Source organism: Tamandua tetradactyla, chromosome 2 (assembly GCF_023851605.1).
Source record: "Tamandua tetradactyla isolate mTamTet1 chromosome 2, mTamTet1.pri, whole genome shotgun sequence".
Taxonomy (NCBI): Eukaryota; Metazoa; Chordata; class Mammalia; order Pilosa; family Myrmecophagidae; genus Tamandua; species Tamandua tetradactyla.
In genome coordinates, this window is record NC_135328.1 from 183137353 (window position 1) to 183154675 (window position 17323).

General features: G+C 44.0%; 1 protein-coding gene and 1 pseudogene across 8 annotated transcripts in view; one reads left to right on the top strand and one right to left on the bottom strand.

The window, feature by feature from the left end:
* HIVEP3 (HIVEP zinc finger 3) overlaps positions 1-17323 on the top strand; it is a 553422-nt gene that overhangs the window by 219119 nt on the left and 316980 nt on the right. The gene's annotated exons all lie outside the window — the stretch shown is intronic.
* Positions 1515-2585, bottom strand: LOC143658185 (serine-threonine kinase receptor-associated protein pseudogene; annotated as a pseudogene).

Genomic DNA, 17323 nt, shown 5'->3' on the forward strand with positions numbered 1-17323 from the left:
TCCACCTGGCTCTTTCCTGGGCAGTCCCAGCAGCCCAGCGTGCCCACTCCTCTCCTTCTGGTGTGGAGCTTCCCTCGCCCTTATGTCGTTCAGTGACCGGCTGGCTGGAGCACTGGGGATCTAACTGAGTCTGTGGGTGCTACTGCCTTAGGTGACTGTCTGAAGAGTCCAGCAGTCTGGGATGGCTGGGAGAGAAGAGAGAGTTGTATGAGCATCGGGGGAGGAGGCTCTGGTTGGGGCCCTTGAGGAAAAAGGGAAGGAGATAACGGCACTGCGGTGAGGCAGGTACCTGCAAGAGATGCGGAGAGACTCAGGCTTGGGTTCCCCAAATAGTTCTGGGCAGTGCTGTCTGATCAAACTTTCTGCAAGAAGGAAACAATCTGAAGCTTTCCCATATGGTAGCCATTAGCCATATGCAGCTCTTGAGCATTTGAAATGTGGCTAGTGTGGCTGAGGAACTGGATTTTAAATTTTACTTCATTTTCATTCATTTAAGTAGTCACACGTGTCTGGTGGCTAGCATCCCGGACAGCGCAGCTCTGCACCTTTCCAAGACTGAAATGAAAAGGAAGCAGTGAGTGCTTTGAAAGTTTGGGCAGGATCATTTGCATCCAGATGGCCGCCAGGTGTTCTCAAAGCTGAGCAAGGCAGACGGTGTTCTGTTTCCTTTCTTGATTAGGGAAAGGAAATCACACAAAATCCTCTGCTGTAACTGTTGTATCGCAAAGTCAGTTGTCCTTGATTCATGCCAGGTCCCCTCACCCTCAGGTGGGACCCATCAACCAGACTGTGTGTCTGCCTGGGGTGCTCCTTTCTCCCCGGCACCCCCCACCCCCACGGGTCTTCACCTGCACAGGGAATACCCATTGTCTCCCCGCACCGGGCCTACGAGTCCATCCCCTAGAATCCTCCAGTGGGGAAGTTAGGAAGGAACATGCCCTGGCAGTGCCCCCAGGAGGCCCGACTTTCTTCTCCAGGGTCAGAGAAGGCTTCCTGGAGGAAGTGACATACAAGCTGGGCCTGTTTCTGCTGCAGAAATTCCTGTCTCTGCTCAGTACCTGAGATCAAGCAGTTTGGATCCCAGGCCTTCAGAGCTGAAAGGAATCTCAGCAGTCATCTAGACGTTACTTTATCATGTATTCCCTTTTCTTTATAACTAAAGCAAAAAAGGCTTTCTGCTTCAAAGGAAAAGTTAGAAAAATAGGTCATATTTTTTCCTCATAGTAACATAAACAGTACAAGAAATCTCATTGCTACAGGAGAAATTGTATGTTGTCTTGCACATATTCATTCTAAAAGATAGTGAGCTGGTAGTGCTACAAGAGCCTTACCCCACCTGCCTTCTGCAGACTCCCCTGGGTTGTGGCTTACGGGTAACCCCAAGTCAGTTAGTTCTGACACTGGCTCTAATTCATAATCCCCGTTTTTTACTGTGCATGTTTGTCTTAAGTAGAGAGTTGCTCAGAAAGGCTGATGCTTTTCTATGCTTGCTTGTTTTAGTCCATAAATTTAGACTATCTGTGGCATATGCCAAATGCGTGGCCCTCTACATCAGGAGTGGCACTGCAGATGGACTCTGAGTTCTCTGAAGCAATTTCTTCTAGCTCTGCTCCTCTTGTCTCTGGAAGATTGATCTTCGACTTTGCCAGCTCAACACTATCTTCTTCCGGAAGTACACATTTCCAAAGGCTGTGTTTTTTCTACCAGTTTGCCATCGTCTCAATGTCCATCTCAGGAGCTACTGGCATAGAGATTGCCATCGGGACTAAATCTCCCACAGAGAATAGGACCAGAGCATCTTTTGTAGGAGTCTAATTATTCTCCATGATAATAATCACATCTAAAAACTTTTAAATCTTCACTATCTGCAATAAGAAATTCTTTCTCAGGATGAAGAGATGCACAATTGATGGTTGAAGGAACTTCAAAAAGTTTAATTGACTCTAAAATTACTGCACTGTGAAAAGCAATAGATCACCTGTAAGTTATTCCCAAAATTCCTCCCTCAGGAATGTATCCTGTACTACTAACAGACATTAAAGCTTAGAGATTTCACTTTGGAAATAGTAGCCTGATCCTAAAGGTGGGCAGTTTTATCATCAGCTGATAGAATCTGTTTATTGTCACCCACCATAGAGCCTTTTTAATACCAGAGATGTGATCTCTGATTTGCTTAAGTTCTGCTTACTTAAGTTTGGTGCAAGTCATATATGTGTAACAGTTATCCTGTCCCTCATTGAAGTAATTGCTATCCTGGGTGAAAGCCATAGATATGACCATGTATTTATGAGCCAGGGTCATCAATTCATCTCCTGAGACAACTTCCCCCACCTTGGCTCTGAAATCTACAAGCTGCTAGTAGCTGCTTTGGTGTCATCCTTTTTCAACATTGCACCCCAAAAAGCATACTTATGACCCCATAATGTGCCAATCCAGTCTTCTGTATCTCCCTGGCATAGCATGGTTTATCATCTTTGGAAGAGCACTGATTAAGAAATAGCCATAAGGAGTGGTGCCACTGAAGGCCAAATCAACCATTGGTCTCATGTGGCTGAGCTGGTGAACAGTGTCTGCCTCATTTCCATGGCGGAATGTACCAGGACATCAGGTTGGTGACAACTGGAATTCTTGACATGTAAAACCAATAACAGGGAGGCTGCTTTGAGTTGGGAGTGGCAGGGAGGAAGAGACCAGAAATCTTCCTAGGGTTGCACTTTGCCTTCCTCTGTGGGCCCTGAAACTCAAGGTGAAGGAACCACAGGTCAAGGCCAGCTCCCCACTGTGACAGACTAAGAAATATAGGCCCAGAAAGGTAGAGCAACTCAACAAGGTCACACAGCAAATAGTTTGATTAATATTGTTGATCAACAGATTTCTGATCATCCATTCCTGGGCCCTCCCAAAATTCCTGACATGCTTTTTGAGAGAAGATGGTTTAGTCTAGTTGTCAGTGGCTGTGAGTAAACTGTGGGGTTATCTGCCCTAGGATCAGAAGCCATTTCTGTCTTTAATCCCATCAGAAGATGTGTTCTGTTCTGCTGCTGTTTCTGTTTTTCTAGTCTGGCTGAGATCTGTAGGCAATCTCAAATTATCTGTTGTTACCCCTCCCAGCCACCATGTATCAAGTGCTAACTACATGCCAGGTACTGGGCAAAGTCCTTCACTGCACTGTATCATCTGATCTCCATGGCACAGCCAGGTTTGTATTATTGACCCCATTCCATAGTTGAGAAAACTGAGGCTCAGAGAAGTGAAAGCAGGATTCAAAGTGTTAGGAAGAATGCCATACCTGAAAGAGAATAAACGTTCACCCAGTTGTGGAGAAGAAAAGAATTTATTCACCATCTTACAAGAACGGGAGCCCAGCTGAAAAATGGTGGCTGGCAACCAAAAGCAGTTGTTTATATTCCCTAAGCCTAACACGCAGACCACTCCCCTGTTTCTCCGCTGATTGGGTACTTCAGAGGCTACAGCCTATCTGGATAGTCTAATTCAAATTTCCCGCGGAAGGTTCCCGTTTTTGATTATGCTTTACATTTCAGTGACCCTGGCCATTACTTATTTAAACTTGTTTTTACCTATATAAGGATTTGGCATCAATTCTAGACTTTTGTCTGAGGCCTTCCCCTTTCCCTGCCTGCAAGACCAGTCTGAGCTGTCCTGCAGCCTTTTCCTGCTCCATCTTGTGTGAAAGCTAAACTTAATTTTATTCTTACAAAAGCCCATGCTGTTTGCACAGGGATAGGCTGCCTCCCTGGGAAGATGATAATAATTGCCAAATATCGTGGACAAATTAAGAAGAGGATCCTAAAAACTGAGATTGCCAATTAAGCACAAAGCAAGGCAATATAGCTTGGGGAGAGAAAAGGAGGCCAGACCTGAGGCTGACAGGCTGATTGAGGCAGCCAAGCACCCAAACAGAATGTTGTGGTATCGGAAAGGGTAATAAGACAGCAAGGAGTTCATGGGCCAGCTGCGTCCAGGGACAGAATTCCTGTACCTTTCATAGTTTGGAAAGAAGAGCTTGACCATTGTCTCCAAGCAAAGATGTATCACAATGTCTGTATTACACATCCATGAGATGATACTGTGAGCCACTGATTGCATACTTCAGATGGATCGTATGATGTGTGAATATATCTCAATAAAATTGCATTAAAAAAAGATAATGCAGGAACTGAGCATTAAAAAAAAAATGTCTACATTAGATGTTTCAGAATCAGGATCCCCAGAGGTGGTGGAATGTAGAATGAGTCATTTGGGCAGGTGACAACTATCTACTGAGTATCTACTGTGTGATAGGCACTTTCCGGGAGCAAGAAAGTCAATGCCCTTATGTGTAGTTCTCATATTTTGGGATGGGAGACAGGCAATAAACATGGAGAAGTGAGTGAATAAGGCAATGCCATGTGCTAACAGTGCTATGAAGAAGATCAAAGAGTTAAGTGTGTTTGAATGGCTGCTTTTGCTAGAGCGGTCAGGGAAGGCTTTCTGAGGAGATGACTTTTGAGAGAAGACCTTAATGATGAAGGATGAAGTCATGTGGACATTTGGAGAAAAGCATTCCAAGCAATCTGCAGAGAGGGATTTTCAAGGCATGGTGCAAGAGTAGAAAAAAGGGAGACCATGCTATGCTGTTACAATAGTCTGGGTGAGATGATGGTGGCTTGACTAGGGCTTTGGCAGTGAAAATAGATAAAGTCATTAAATTTGGGACATACTTAGGAAGCAGAGGTGACAGTGATTTACTGGTGGTTTAGATGCAGGTGGGATGGAAAGAAATAAAGCCAGGATAACTCCTGGGATTGCCTATCGCATCATATCACAGCTAACTCCAGTGGGCTGGACACATTCTTTTGACCCTTATTTCCTTCTGGGGACCACCATATAAATAAATGAGGATTGGGCTAAGACCCAGTAAATTTGGGGTGGCGTACGAATCATGCCACGTTACCAGTTTCACTGATCTGGGTTCTTAGGCTCTTTCTTGCTGTAAGTAACAGAGAACTTGCTCACATTGTCTTATTGATATGGTTAATTTTAAGGATCCTGGGGCAGTGAGGAGGTGCAGGAAGCCATCCTGGCAGCTGCCCAGCTGGCCCCCTGGTGAAGTGCAGCTTGATCTCTACCATTTCAGAGGCATCAGCAGCTCTCCTGCCCAGGCCATCTCCCTGCTGGCAAATTCCCATGGTCCTGATCCAGCCGTACTCTCTGCCCTCTACTACCCTTGCAGCCGCTCTTGCCTCCTCCTTTACTCTCTGGGTCTCACATTCCAAACACTCCAGTGGGGAGGGTCTGCTTATAATAGCTGGTGCATCTCAGGGCAGGTTTGCGGGACAGAAGACCCAGGCTAGGCCTAGGCTCAGGTAGCTGGAGCCCTTGATACCTCTCCCGCAGGTCATTGTCTTTGGTTTGTGCACATATTCTTGGCCTGGTTATGGCCAGAGCATTGTGACACACAAAACCCGGAAGCTCAGGCTTGGAGAGCCAGCTGGGGTCCGTGAAGACAGGGCTGGTACCAGGGTTCATGAGCTTGCTGGTTCATGGACTGTCCTGTGCACAAAAATTGTACAATTTACAAAGACAAGTGAGAGGTGAAGAAGAAGGAACTAACAGCAGGTTAAGTTTACAGGTTCTTTTGATGAAAAAATGAGGAACAGAAAAAAATGATTCTTTATTTGCATAGTACTCTATCTCTAGTGTCTTGGAGTTAATTTCATCTTTAGTGTTGCTTCTTAAATCTAGCCTGAGTGCATACATTTGTCCCCGGTCCTTGGAGGCTGTTCATTAAAGTGCACTTTCCTGGGCCCTACCCCAGAGGTTCTGAATCAGAATCACCCCAGAGGAGACAACCTGCTGCCTGAGTAGAGAACTGCCCCCCTAAGGAATATCTCTGTGATCTTCTTTCTTTTCTCTCTACATCTGCTGACTCTGATTTTACCATTGATTTTCTCCATCGGTGCCTCTGAGGCTAACCGTGGAGGAGCAGAAATGAACTTTTTTCTTCCAAATCAATTGTAATATGTTAGTATTTTCAAAATTAGTTGTTCCTGTTGTACTTCCATTTTCTTTGCACTTTCTAGATTTAATTGGAGCACATGTGCTGGGATCACTTGTTCTGGCTCACAAATTGTGTAAATCACATGGCATCACTGCTGTCCACATAATCCTCTATAGCTTCTCATGGTACTTAGAATAAAACCCAGAGTCCTTGGCATGTCCTGCATGATCCAACCTCTACCTGCTGCTCCAGCTTCGGTCCCCACCCTACTTCCCTGGTCACTGGCCTCCAACACCACTGGCCTTAATATTCCCCAAACACCAAGCACATTCCCACCGCAAGGCTTTTGTACTTGCTGGTCCCTCTGTGATCCCATCTCCAATAGCATTTTCTAATACCTTTTATTCTCTTACCCTCCTTTATTAGTTTTTTCCAAGTATTTACCTCTACCTGATACTGTATTATGTCTTTGTTTACCTCTTCCACTAGAACGTAAGCTCCATGAGAGCTGAGATTTGTGTCTGTTTTTTCCACTGCTGAATACCCACATAGTGTCTGGCATACAGTAGATGCTCAATAAATGTTTATTGAATGAATGAATCAATGACTTTTTTCACTAGAATTCTAATCATGCCTATGTGAAGAAGCCCCCCTGTCTCAGTCTTGTGCCATAAGGACTGGGGAGCCATATCTTTCTGAATCTCTGAGTCAGACACTTTACACTGCCATCGCCAATTGCAACCAATACTTACTGAACACTTTTTGTGCCAGAGAATGTACTAGATGTTGATGAAAATTGCATCTGGGTCCCTTTGTCTTTAAGGGCAAGGACCAGCCAGACAGGGCCCACAGAAGGATAGCAGCAGTGACAAGACCCCCGGGGAAGGACTGGTGTGCATTGCTCTTGAGACAGCTGTCCACTCAGACCTCTGGCCCAGCAGAGCAGGGAGGTGGGGTATTAGTGGAGATGCCCCCTGTCTCTGCAGAGAACTGAGCAAGGAGAAACTGACTCTAGGTAGCTCCTACTCTGGCAGGATCTAAGAAGCTGATGGTGCTCCCAGACAGCAGGCACCCAGCCTGCCCTCCATGGCTGGCTACTTCCCCACCCACATGTGAGGTGGATTAAATGAGGGCATGTTGTGCAAAGTGCCAGACACAGCTCCAGAGAGAACAGGGCCAGCAGGTCTCAGGAGGCCCCTTCCAGTCTCGTGACCTTTGTCATTCTGGGACTGTGCTCAGGGCTTCCTCCCCACACTTCTTACAGATGGGAAAGCAGGGTCATTTCTGGGGTTGCACAAAGTCCTGGCAGTGTTCAACTCTGAATCACAGGGCTGCTTCCCTCTCCTCCTGTTGTTTCCCAAACTAGGGCTTGTGGCTCTGCTGTTTCACAAGCTGGGAGGCCAATGTGCTGAGCAGGCTAGGTGGCATCTCCATGGGACTGGTTTCCTTTGAGTGTTCAGTAGCTCTTGAATTTTCCACCATGGCCATCCATGTTAAGTCATTGTCCAGATGAGCTGGGTGCCACCAGCAGATGTGAGGGACTCGGTGAAGCCACTGCTAGTGCACCTTGTCACTGTGGCCTTCGGGGAGGCACTGTGTTCTCTGTGATGCTTGAAGCCAGCAGTGCTCAGAGTTGGCTTAGGGCCATGCCCACCTCTTTGCTAGGTTACAGGGTCACTGCTCCTCTTGTTTAAGGGTAATTACAAATATTTCAGGGGTAGCAGAAAGGGCATGCACTTTAGAGTTAGGTATGTGGAGTCAAGATTCTGGGTCTTAGTCTTATATCTGTTCATACCTTTGTGCTTTGGGCTGAATCCTTAACCTCTCCAGGAATCATTTCCTTGTCTCTAAGATGGAGATGACACCGTCCTCTCACTTTGGTTTTTTTTCTCTCTTCTTCCTTTTGCTAAACCATTGGGCCTCAAATATAGTTGATCAGTGGACTAAAGACCTCAAAAAAACAACCCTGCCATGTGGCCTTTGCATTGTGTGGGAAGCTGGACTGGATGACCTCTAAGTTTCCTGCCAATGTGGAGCCATAAATCAGTGTCAAGAACAAAATATTGTGGAAAGCAGAGCCGCCTGGAGATCCCAATAGACCCCACATTGAGAACTACAGCTTCAAGCATTTTGCATCTTTTAACTTATTGAACCCACACATTATGGAAATTGGTTTTGGGGGATCTAGTAGTAGAATGCTTCCACATGAGGTCATTGAAGGATTTTTTTTTTTTTTTTTTTTAGAGAGAGGGAGGAAAGGAAGGAAAGACAGAGAAGGAAGGAAGGATAGAAGGAAGGAAGGGAGGAAGAAAGGGAGGGAAACATTTTTAAACATTTTCTTGTTTTTTTTTTATTATATTTTGTTTGTTTGTTTGTTTTTTACATGGGCTGGGGCCGGGAATCGAACCGGGGTCCTCCGGCACGGCAGGCAAGCACTCTTGCCTGCTGAGCCACCGCGGCCCGCCCCATTGAAGGATTCTTGAGTCTTATTTTTTTAATTTTTTAATTAGGAACATAAAGCTAATTAATAAATCTAAAATTATTTGGACTGCCCAGATTTTCCTTCTAACCATTGGTAAGTGTATATGAATACATTTAGTAGTTTTTTTAAAAAAAATCAATTTGTACATGTTAGATTCTATTCCGTACTTGATAATTTCATGATATGTTGGGGTAATACTTTCCCATTAATTCTGCATCTCTGAGAATTATTTTGAAAAGTAGAAACACTACCTTCCTATACTTAAAGGTTCCTGTTTTGCCTATCTTATGGCAGATGATCTGGATTTATCCAGGCTGTTTTCAGGACCTGAGACCAGTGACAGGGCCAGAGAGTAGAGCCATAGAAGAAAGGTGGAGATAAACTCCCTGGATTTTCTGACTCAAAGCAGTTATTGTACACAAAAGCAATTTGAAAGCTATCAAAGCAAACTTCCTTGCCTCTTCCCAGCTTCTGGTGGCTGCTGACAATCCTTGACATACTTTGGCTTGTAAATGCATCTCTTCAGGCTCTGCATCTGTTGTCCCATGGCGCTCTCCCTGTGTGTCTATGTCTCTGTGCCCAAATTTCCCTCTTCTTCTAAGGACATCCAACATACTGGGTTTAAGACCACCATAATCCAGCATGACTCCAAATTAATTTATTACATCTGCAAAGATCCTGTCTCCAAATAAGACCATATTCGTATATCCTGGGTGGACATGAATTTGGGAGAGGCATCATTCAACCCACCCATTTTACAGGTCATGGAAGTAAGACTCTGGGAGGTTAAGTAACTTTCCAAAATCCCCTAGCAACTGACGGGCTGAGCTCAGACTCCAATTCAGGGCTGCCTGACTCCATGGGAAAGACTTACTGCCAGGTGGGACTCATTGGAAAACTAACAGTCCAGAGCTGGGAATGGAGGTGCAATGTGGAGAAAGAAGACAGGGGCTCAGCCTGCAGTAGAGAAGCAGAGGGGCCTCTGGGTAACACAGGACCATAACTACTTCAACCACAATTCGGGTATCCCAGGAGCCCCTACACTGTCTGTGGCTCCCAGAGGGAGTCAAGAAGGTTCAAAGTGAGGTTTGGGGAGTTTTCAGGATGAATAAGTGCAGAAAGGGATTTCCAGGCAGAAGAACTAGCAGCTAGAAAGGTAGGGAGGCCAGAAATAGTGTGACTCATTGGAAAACTAAATAAAATACCAGATGCTTCTGAAAGATGTTCTTTAATGTCAGTGTTTAAAGATGCCAAAGAGCCATCCTAGGAGTCCTAAGTCCTGTGGCTTCCTTCCTTGCTTAAGGTAGCAACAGCTGGGACCAGCTCTCTCATTCTCTCCTCTCCCTTTATCTTAAACCTCTTCTCTCTCCCTCCCATCCTCCTTATTCACTTACCACCTCTCTCTCCCTATCCTACCCACTCCCCACATCCATTTCCCAGTAGGCCTTTGGGAAAGGCGGGTCCTGCTGAAATCACCCAGTGAGCGAGGATAAATTAGATGTGCAGAAGCCTGAGATGTGGTGCAGCCTGGAAAAGAATCTTCCTCATATTCTGCACTGTGATTTGGTACTAAAGGAATAATTTAATTACTGTATTACTTAATACATTTATTGATGGTCTAGATCCATGTCATCCGATCCATCTAGACTCTCAGATCTCTTTGTCAAATAATAGCCCAGTCTTCACCCAAAGGTAGAAACAGAGCTGCAGTGGTGGGGGTGGGGAAGGGGAGAGTAGACAGGTAAATTGGTAAAGATGTTAAAGAGCAGGAGGGAAAAGTGTCAGAGCCAGCCAATAGAATGAGGAATGGAAACAATGACAGAATATAAATCAGCCTGTGAAAATGGTTTTAGGTGATTCCAGTGAGGCATGCAGTAAAGCACTGTTGGAAAGTATTAGAAAAGGTGACTTGACATGTGGTAGGACCAGGAAGTATCTCTCCACCTATTCAGACTCGGGTAGAATTGCCTGAACTTTATTGTCAGGAGTCACCTGAGCTCTGGGGCAACCTGGCTACCATCTTCTCTGCGTTACTGTTTCTCCTGCCCAGATACAAGAGAGGTAGGAAAGAGCTTCAGTTAAGAAAAGAGCAGGGACTTTGGAGTCACACAGGTTAATGTGGATTCTGCATGACCTGGGGAAGACGCTGTACCTCCTTGAGGTTCACTTTCTTGAGTTAATTTGGCCAACTTGGGACCAAATGCATGGAGGTTCTCTAATCACTATCAGCCCAGTACACTCTGCCTGGCAGGCTTTGAAGCCAGTAACTTTTCTCCCTGATTATTAAGGTAAAACATGTTCGTTATTGAATATTTATCTCAGCCAATATGAATGTTTTGGTGTATTTTTTCCAGTTTCTTTTCTATGTGTATATATACATATAATGGTAAGTGATTTTAACTGTATTTGTAGGTTTTGATTCTTTAATTTTTCTCTTAACCTATTGTGCTTGTTTGAATCTGCAGAAAAGCCATATCCTTTAATCCTCATTCAATAACTGCTGGGTGGAAGCTTTTTGATTGTTTCCATGGAGATGTGACCCACCCGATTGTGGGTGGTAACTTTTGATTAGATGTGTTCCGTGGAGATGGGTCTCCACCCTTTCAGCGGGGCCGGGGTGGGGGGGGATTGCTTACTGGAGCCCTTCAAGACGGAACCATTTTAGAAAAAGCTTCAGAGCCACAAAAGTCCATGCTGCCAGAGACCTCTGGAGATGAAGAAGGAAAACACCTCCAGGAGAGCTTCATGAAACAAGAAGCCGGGAGAGAAGGCTAGCAGATGTTGCCATGTTTGCAGTGTGCTTTTCCAGTTGAGAGAGAAACCCTGAATGTCATCGGCCTTTTTGAACCAAGGTATCTTTCCCTGAATGCCTTAGATTGCACATTTCTATAGGCTTGCTTTAATTTGGACACTTTCACAGACAAATGTAGAACTGTAAACATGCAACTTAATAAATTCCCCTTTTAAAAAGCTGTTGCATTTCTGGGATATTGCATTCTGGCAGCTTGCAAACTAGAACACATATACTGACCATTTTTCTGTATCATTTATAATTTCTTTTGAAAACATGATTATTAGTGGCTGGAGATTCTATTATTTGGATCTACCGTAATTTATTTAACCCTTTCCCCAGGGGCCATTTAAGGTGCTACTTATTATTATTATTGCTATTATCAGTTAGGCTGCATTGAACATCCCTTTGCATATTCTTTGGACCCATCTCTGATTATTTCATTTGAATAAATTTCTAGGAGTATATTGCTAGGTTAAATAGGGAATAATGGCTCCTGATATGTATTCCAAACAAAAATATTGTATCACTTTACAACCCTGAGCTGGGGTTTTGAAAGATGAGCAGTTTCTGAGGTTACATTTCCTATTCTGTGGAATGTAGATAATAGTATGACCTTGACAGAGTTTCCTTAACTATTGGATGAGTTTGTATGCATGAATGGTAAAGTCCCTGGCCCAATGCCTGCTGCCCTTCTCCCTTTATCTTCTCTAAAGCTCAGGCTAATTATTTTATGAGATGAACCATATTGTAATTACACATTCCTTAAAAGCCTAGGGCATAAGACGCCCACACAAAGCACACTCGAAGCCCTGAATATATTTCTGCTACCAAGCCAAGAACAAGCGCTCTGTTTAGAATCTCTCATTTCCTGGAGTCCCTAAGTTTCTTACTCAGCCTCTCCAGTGGCAGGTCTGTTCTCAGCCCCTTGCATCTGTGACTGTGACCTGGGGAAGCAAACTGCAAAAGCAAAAGAAGCCTTTTATGAAATGTTGATTAGTGAATGGTAGAATGTGTAGATGACTCATAGATTCTGTAATGGAAAAGAGTCAGTTCTACTTGTGAGAGGGCCTCAAATCAGCCCCATTCCAGGACAAGGGGTAGCAGTGGCATAGCACAGCAAAGCAGCCATCTCCAGTTGTGCAGGTTGTGTACTGCACAACTTTCAGTTGCATCATTCACATCATGCTCCGTCACTGTCTTGGGCTGCAGGGATGTAGAGCTCATGGGACTATGGTGTCTCTGGAGGCCAGGTCAAAAGTAATGAGGATTAAATGAGTTAAATCACATAATGCACTAGAATTGGGACTGCCATCTGTTGATCACCAATAAATCATCTTTTCTCACCCATGTGAGTTAATGTTCCCTGTGTTCATGGGAAGAATCAGCCTGTTATGAACAACATGGATCAGACATGAAAATATCTTTTGTGCTGGTTCAAGTAGTTAGGCATTTGATGTTTTTTTAGTGGGCTCTGGAGGTATTGAAGTTTTCAACTGGCAGATGGGCTGCATGAGTCTCAAGGAAAAATGCCAGGGCTGGGGTCTAAGTCACTTATGACATTAGCTATGTCCTCAACTGAAAAGAGGATATTACCTTTCTTACTTCACCAGATTATATTAAGTTACAATATGGTGGATAGTAGTTTTGATAGAGCAAGAAGAGAATTAGTGAAAAATTCATGAAGAAATTTATATTTGAAGCTGTTGAGATTTAGGAGACAGATGACGATCATCTCCAGTGCTATAGAGCCTCCTGAAAAGGATAGAGAATGCAATGCAGAATAAGAAGTCCTGCATTGGGCTTTTGGCATTTCCTTGGACTAGTCTTTGACATTCTCTGTGTCTTCATTTCCTCCCCTATGATATGGGGGATAATAAAGCTCAAGCAAGTACTCACCCCACTGACTTCTCACATAAAGAGAAAACTAGAGGGTGGGCAATGGTGGCACATGGCACAGTGGCAGAGTTCTTGTCTGTCATGCCGGAGACCTGGGTTCGATTCCTGGTGCCTGCCCATGTGAAAAAAAAGGTAAATCTATATGGACCTAAAGAGGCTCCGAACTCTGAAAAGTACTCTACAATGATAGCGTTTACTCCAGTTTAGTTCTTTTCTTTGAGTCTTCCAACCAGCTTCCTTGCTTCTGCTGCCTACTTTGAAATATCAAGCGACCAGACTTTTGTGTGCCAAGAGAGAAATAGATTTTTAATTATTAGATTTTAGTGGCTGATGTGCTACTGAAGTGCATTTTTAAATGTCTTAGCGCCCTTATGGAACGATCCAGAGTCTAGAAAAAAATTCTCATGTACTACCAGCGACACCAGAGGGAAAGACAAACACCACTCTCTCCCCACCCACCTACGCATTTAATGCTAATTGGAATTCTTTGTTGCCCTCCCCAAATGCTGGAAAGGAATGTGCAGTGGAGGCAGAATTCCTCTCCACCCCCCGAGGTCACTACTCTGGGTTGGCCTGTGCTGAAGAGGGTAGAAGGAAATAGAAGGCAGAGCAAGGAACAACGAGCCTCCAGCTGGAAAGAAGCCTGGGTCTCTGCCTTCCTTCCCAAACTGCAAGTTATGTGGAGATGTACAGAAGGCATTGTGGCATGTAAGATGAAGCGTGGGATTTGGAGCCAGATGCCTGCGTTCCAATCTGCCGCTCCCTGTGTGACCTCCATCAAGATGCTGATCCAGACCGAGCCTTGTTGTCTTCATCTGTGAAATGGGGATTGTGATACCCACATCTTTAAGCTCTTGTGAACAGATTAAAGTAGATTATGCAGTCTTTGGGGACACATGAACTGGACAAAAATAATCAAAAGGAAGTAAAAATAGAAAAGAATGGAATGTGATCTCTTAAACTAGGGACAGGTCCCAACCACATTCTACAGGCATTAACAGGCATCTTCCCGATTCAGAGCAATGCAAACCAAACTGTGGGCAGATGCTCGGACTTGCTAGAGAGCTCCCCTTTCAGATAAAGCAGGTTTGTATGATGCAAAATAAGGGTAGGAGATCTAGAGAACCACACTGATATCTTCCAGTGTGGGGACTCTAGTGGTATAGGTGGACCATGGAAAAATACACAACAGTGCTCTTGGAGCTGTCTCCTTCCACCATGACAGGTAATAGCATCCTGAGACCTAGACTAGATAAACCTTTCACCACACTACTCTTCTTTCTCTGTACCATGAAAGAGACAGGAAATAATCTCCAAGGAATTAACAAGAAATACAACCAGCAGAAAAGGACAGCAGGAGTTTGTCTGCAGTGATGGCCGCCAACAGTTCCTCCATCCTTCTATGTCCATTCTGTTCCTCCCATCAAGAAGTGGGGTCCCCTTAAATATGGGCTGACCACATGTATTGTTTTGTCCAATAGGATGTGGTGGAAGCAACACTATGCCAGTGCCAAACCTAGGCTTCTTGGCACTTGGCAGCTTCCACTTTTGTTCTCTGAGAACCCAAATGCAATGTAAAGAAATCAGGCTACTTGGTTGAAGACACCCTGAAGGATGAGAGATCACATGGAGAGAGAGAGGATATGTAGAAGAGACCCTAGGTGCCCCAGCTGGCACCTAGGGGTGAGGCCAGCTTGGGTCCTCTGGCCAAGTGGAACTGCCTCATTCACACCACAAGGATTAGAGACAAGTGATCCACACTGAGCCCTAAATTAATTCCTCATCTGCCCAGTTGGGAGCAATAAAATAGTAGTCTTAAGCACTGCATTTTCGAATAGTGTATGTTCTAATTTACTAGCTGCTGGAATGTAATATACTAGAAATGGAATGGCTTTTTAAAAAGGAAGTTTAATAAGTTGCTAGTTTACAGTTCTAAGGCCAAGAAAATGTCTCAATTACAAGTCTGTAAAATGTCCAATCTAAGGCATCCAGGGAAAGATACCTTGGTTCAAGAAGGCCGAAGAAGTTCAGGTTTTCTCTCTCATCTGGAAAGGCACATGGTGAACATGGTCAGGGTTTCTCTCTCATCTGGAAGGGCATGGCAAACACAGCATCATCTGCTAGCTTCTTCTCCTGGCTTCCTGTTTCATGAAGCTCCCTGGGAGACATTTTCCTTCTTCATCTCCAAAGGTCGCTGACTGGTGGACTCTGCTTCTCCTCCCTATGTCATTCTGCTCTCTCCAAATCTCTGAATCGCTTTTATTCTCCAAAATTGTTTCCTCTTTTATAGGACTCCAGAAACTTATCAAGACCCACCCAAATGGGTGGAGACATGTCATCACCTAATCCAGTTAACAACCACTCTTGATTAAATCACATCTCCAGGGAGATGATCTGATTACAGTTTCAGACATACAGTATTGAATAGGGATTATTCTGATTTATGAAATGGGATTTAGATTAAAACATGGCTTTCTAGGGGACATACATCCTTTCCAACCAGCACAGTGTGCTAGGTGGCAATAGATACCTGAAGGAGGACTTTTACATCAAAATGGCCAGCATGTCCCGGAGCCAGTGCTCTATATAGGCTGCCTGTTCACCTGATCAAAAGCCCCTCCTGGGACAAAACTGTGAATATTAAATTAAAGAGAACTCAGGGACTAGGATATGGACTGAGGCTGCCCAAATCCCTGACCCTTCCTCCTTCCCATCTAGCTCAGGCAGCCGAAGGACTAAACAAATCATGGACACCCATTCCTCTGGCACCTATTTTAAAGGGAGGAAGAGTGCCAGAAAATAAGGAGACTGGGGCCGGAGGATAATCCGCTCATCTTATTTGGGAAATAACAGGCCTAGATGGGATTGATCTGAGCCCAAGAAGAGGAACCAGGAAAGAAAGATGTGAGACTTGTGCAAAAAATTCTCTTTCTTCTCTGCTTCTTCTCCTTCCCTAAGAGAAGGACATAAACATGGCAAAAAGAAAGACAAAGAAATAGCCAATTTTGGAAAACATTTACTCTAGGAAACAGAAAATAATTTTCCTAGGTAACTTCTTTTGTACTATAAAAGAGCTGATAAGAAAATAGACTTTATGAAACAAAAGAACAAAGGTGAGGTAAACAGTGAGATGAAAGGAAACTGGCATAATTAGAGCAAAAACTTGATGATGATACCACTGCAGAACTTAGAACCCATTGGAAATAATAAGGAGTAGAACCATCACTGTAAAAAATTAGTGATGTGGAGAGAAGGTTTGTAAAAATAACATGGAATGCAAAAAAAGGGCAAATGGCAAAACAATGTGAACATTTATAGTTATGGAGAAAAGACAATGGAGATAAAATTTACTATAGTTGGAGATCTTCAAGTAGGCAGTGGAACAAATGAAAAGGAAACATTATTAAGACACATGGTAGAAGAAAACCTATCAGAAATTAAGTAATCATCAATTTGCAGTAAGGGCTCACCATGTTTCAAGAAAAATGATAGAGGATGAGAAGCTCAATTCAGTTCAAGTATTTGTTGAGCCCTTATTTTGTATTAAGACAGTGTGTGAGGGACTGAGGAAACAACCCCAAGAAACGACAAAACCAAATTTGGAAATAGAGTCTGCCCTCACAAAACTCACTATTTCTGGGAAAGACAGATATAAAATGCAAAATTACAATAACTACTGAGTATTACAATAGTCGGTGAACAGGTTCTCTGTCAGTGGTGGGGATGGCTTGGGGGGCAGCTAGCCAAGTATCCAAGTCAGGGAATGCCTTTCTAAGAAAATGACTTTAAGCTGAAATCTCAAAAGAAAATAGGCATTGACTAGAGAAAAGAAGAGAAGGGAAAGTTACTGAACTTCAATAGTTAATGAAGAGTCCCTGCAGAAAAGTTCCTTTGGGGAGCTGGGGAGAAAAGAGGAAATATTCAACTTTCCTATTTGGAGAATTTCTGATATTCTGACAAGCAGTGGGGACAACCAAATCAATAGGCCAAATCCTCGGTCTTGGGGTTTGCCCCTATGAAACTTATTCCTGCAAAGGGTAGGCCAAACCTACTTAAAATTAGGCCTAAGAGTCATCCCTGTAGAACCTCTTTTTTTGTTGTTCAGATGTGGCCTCTCTTGCTAAGCCCACTCGGCAGGTGAATTCACTGC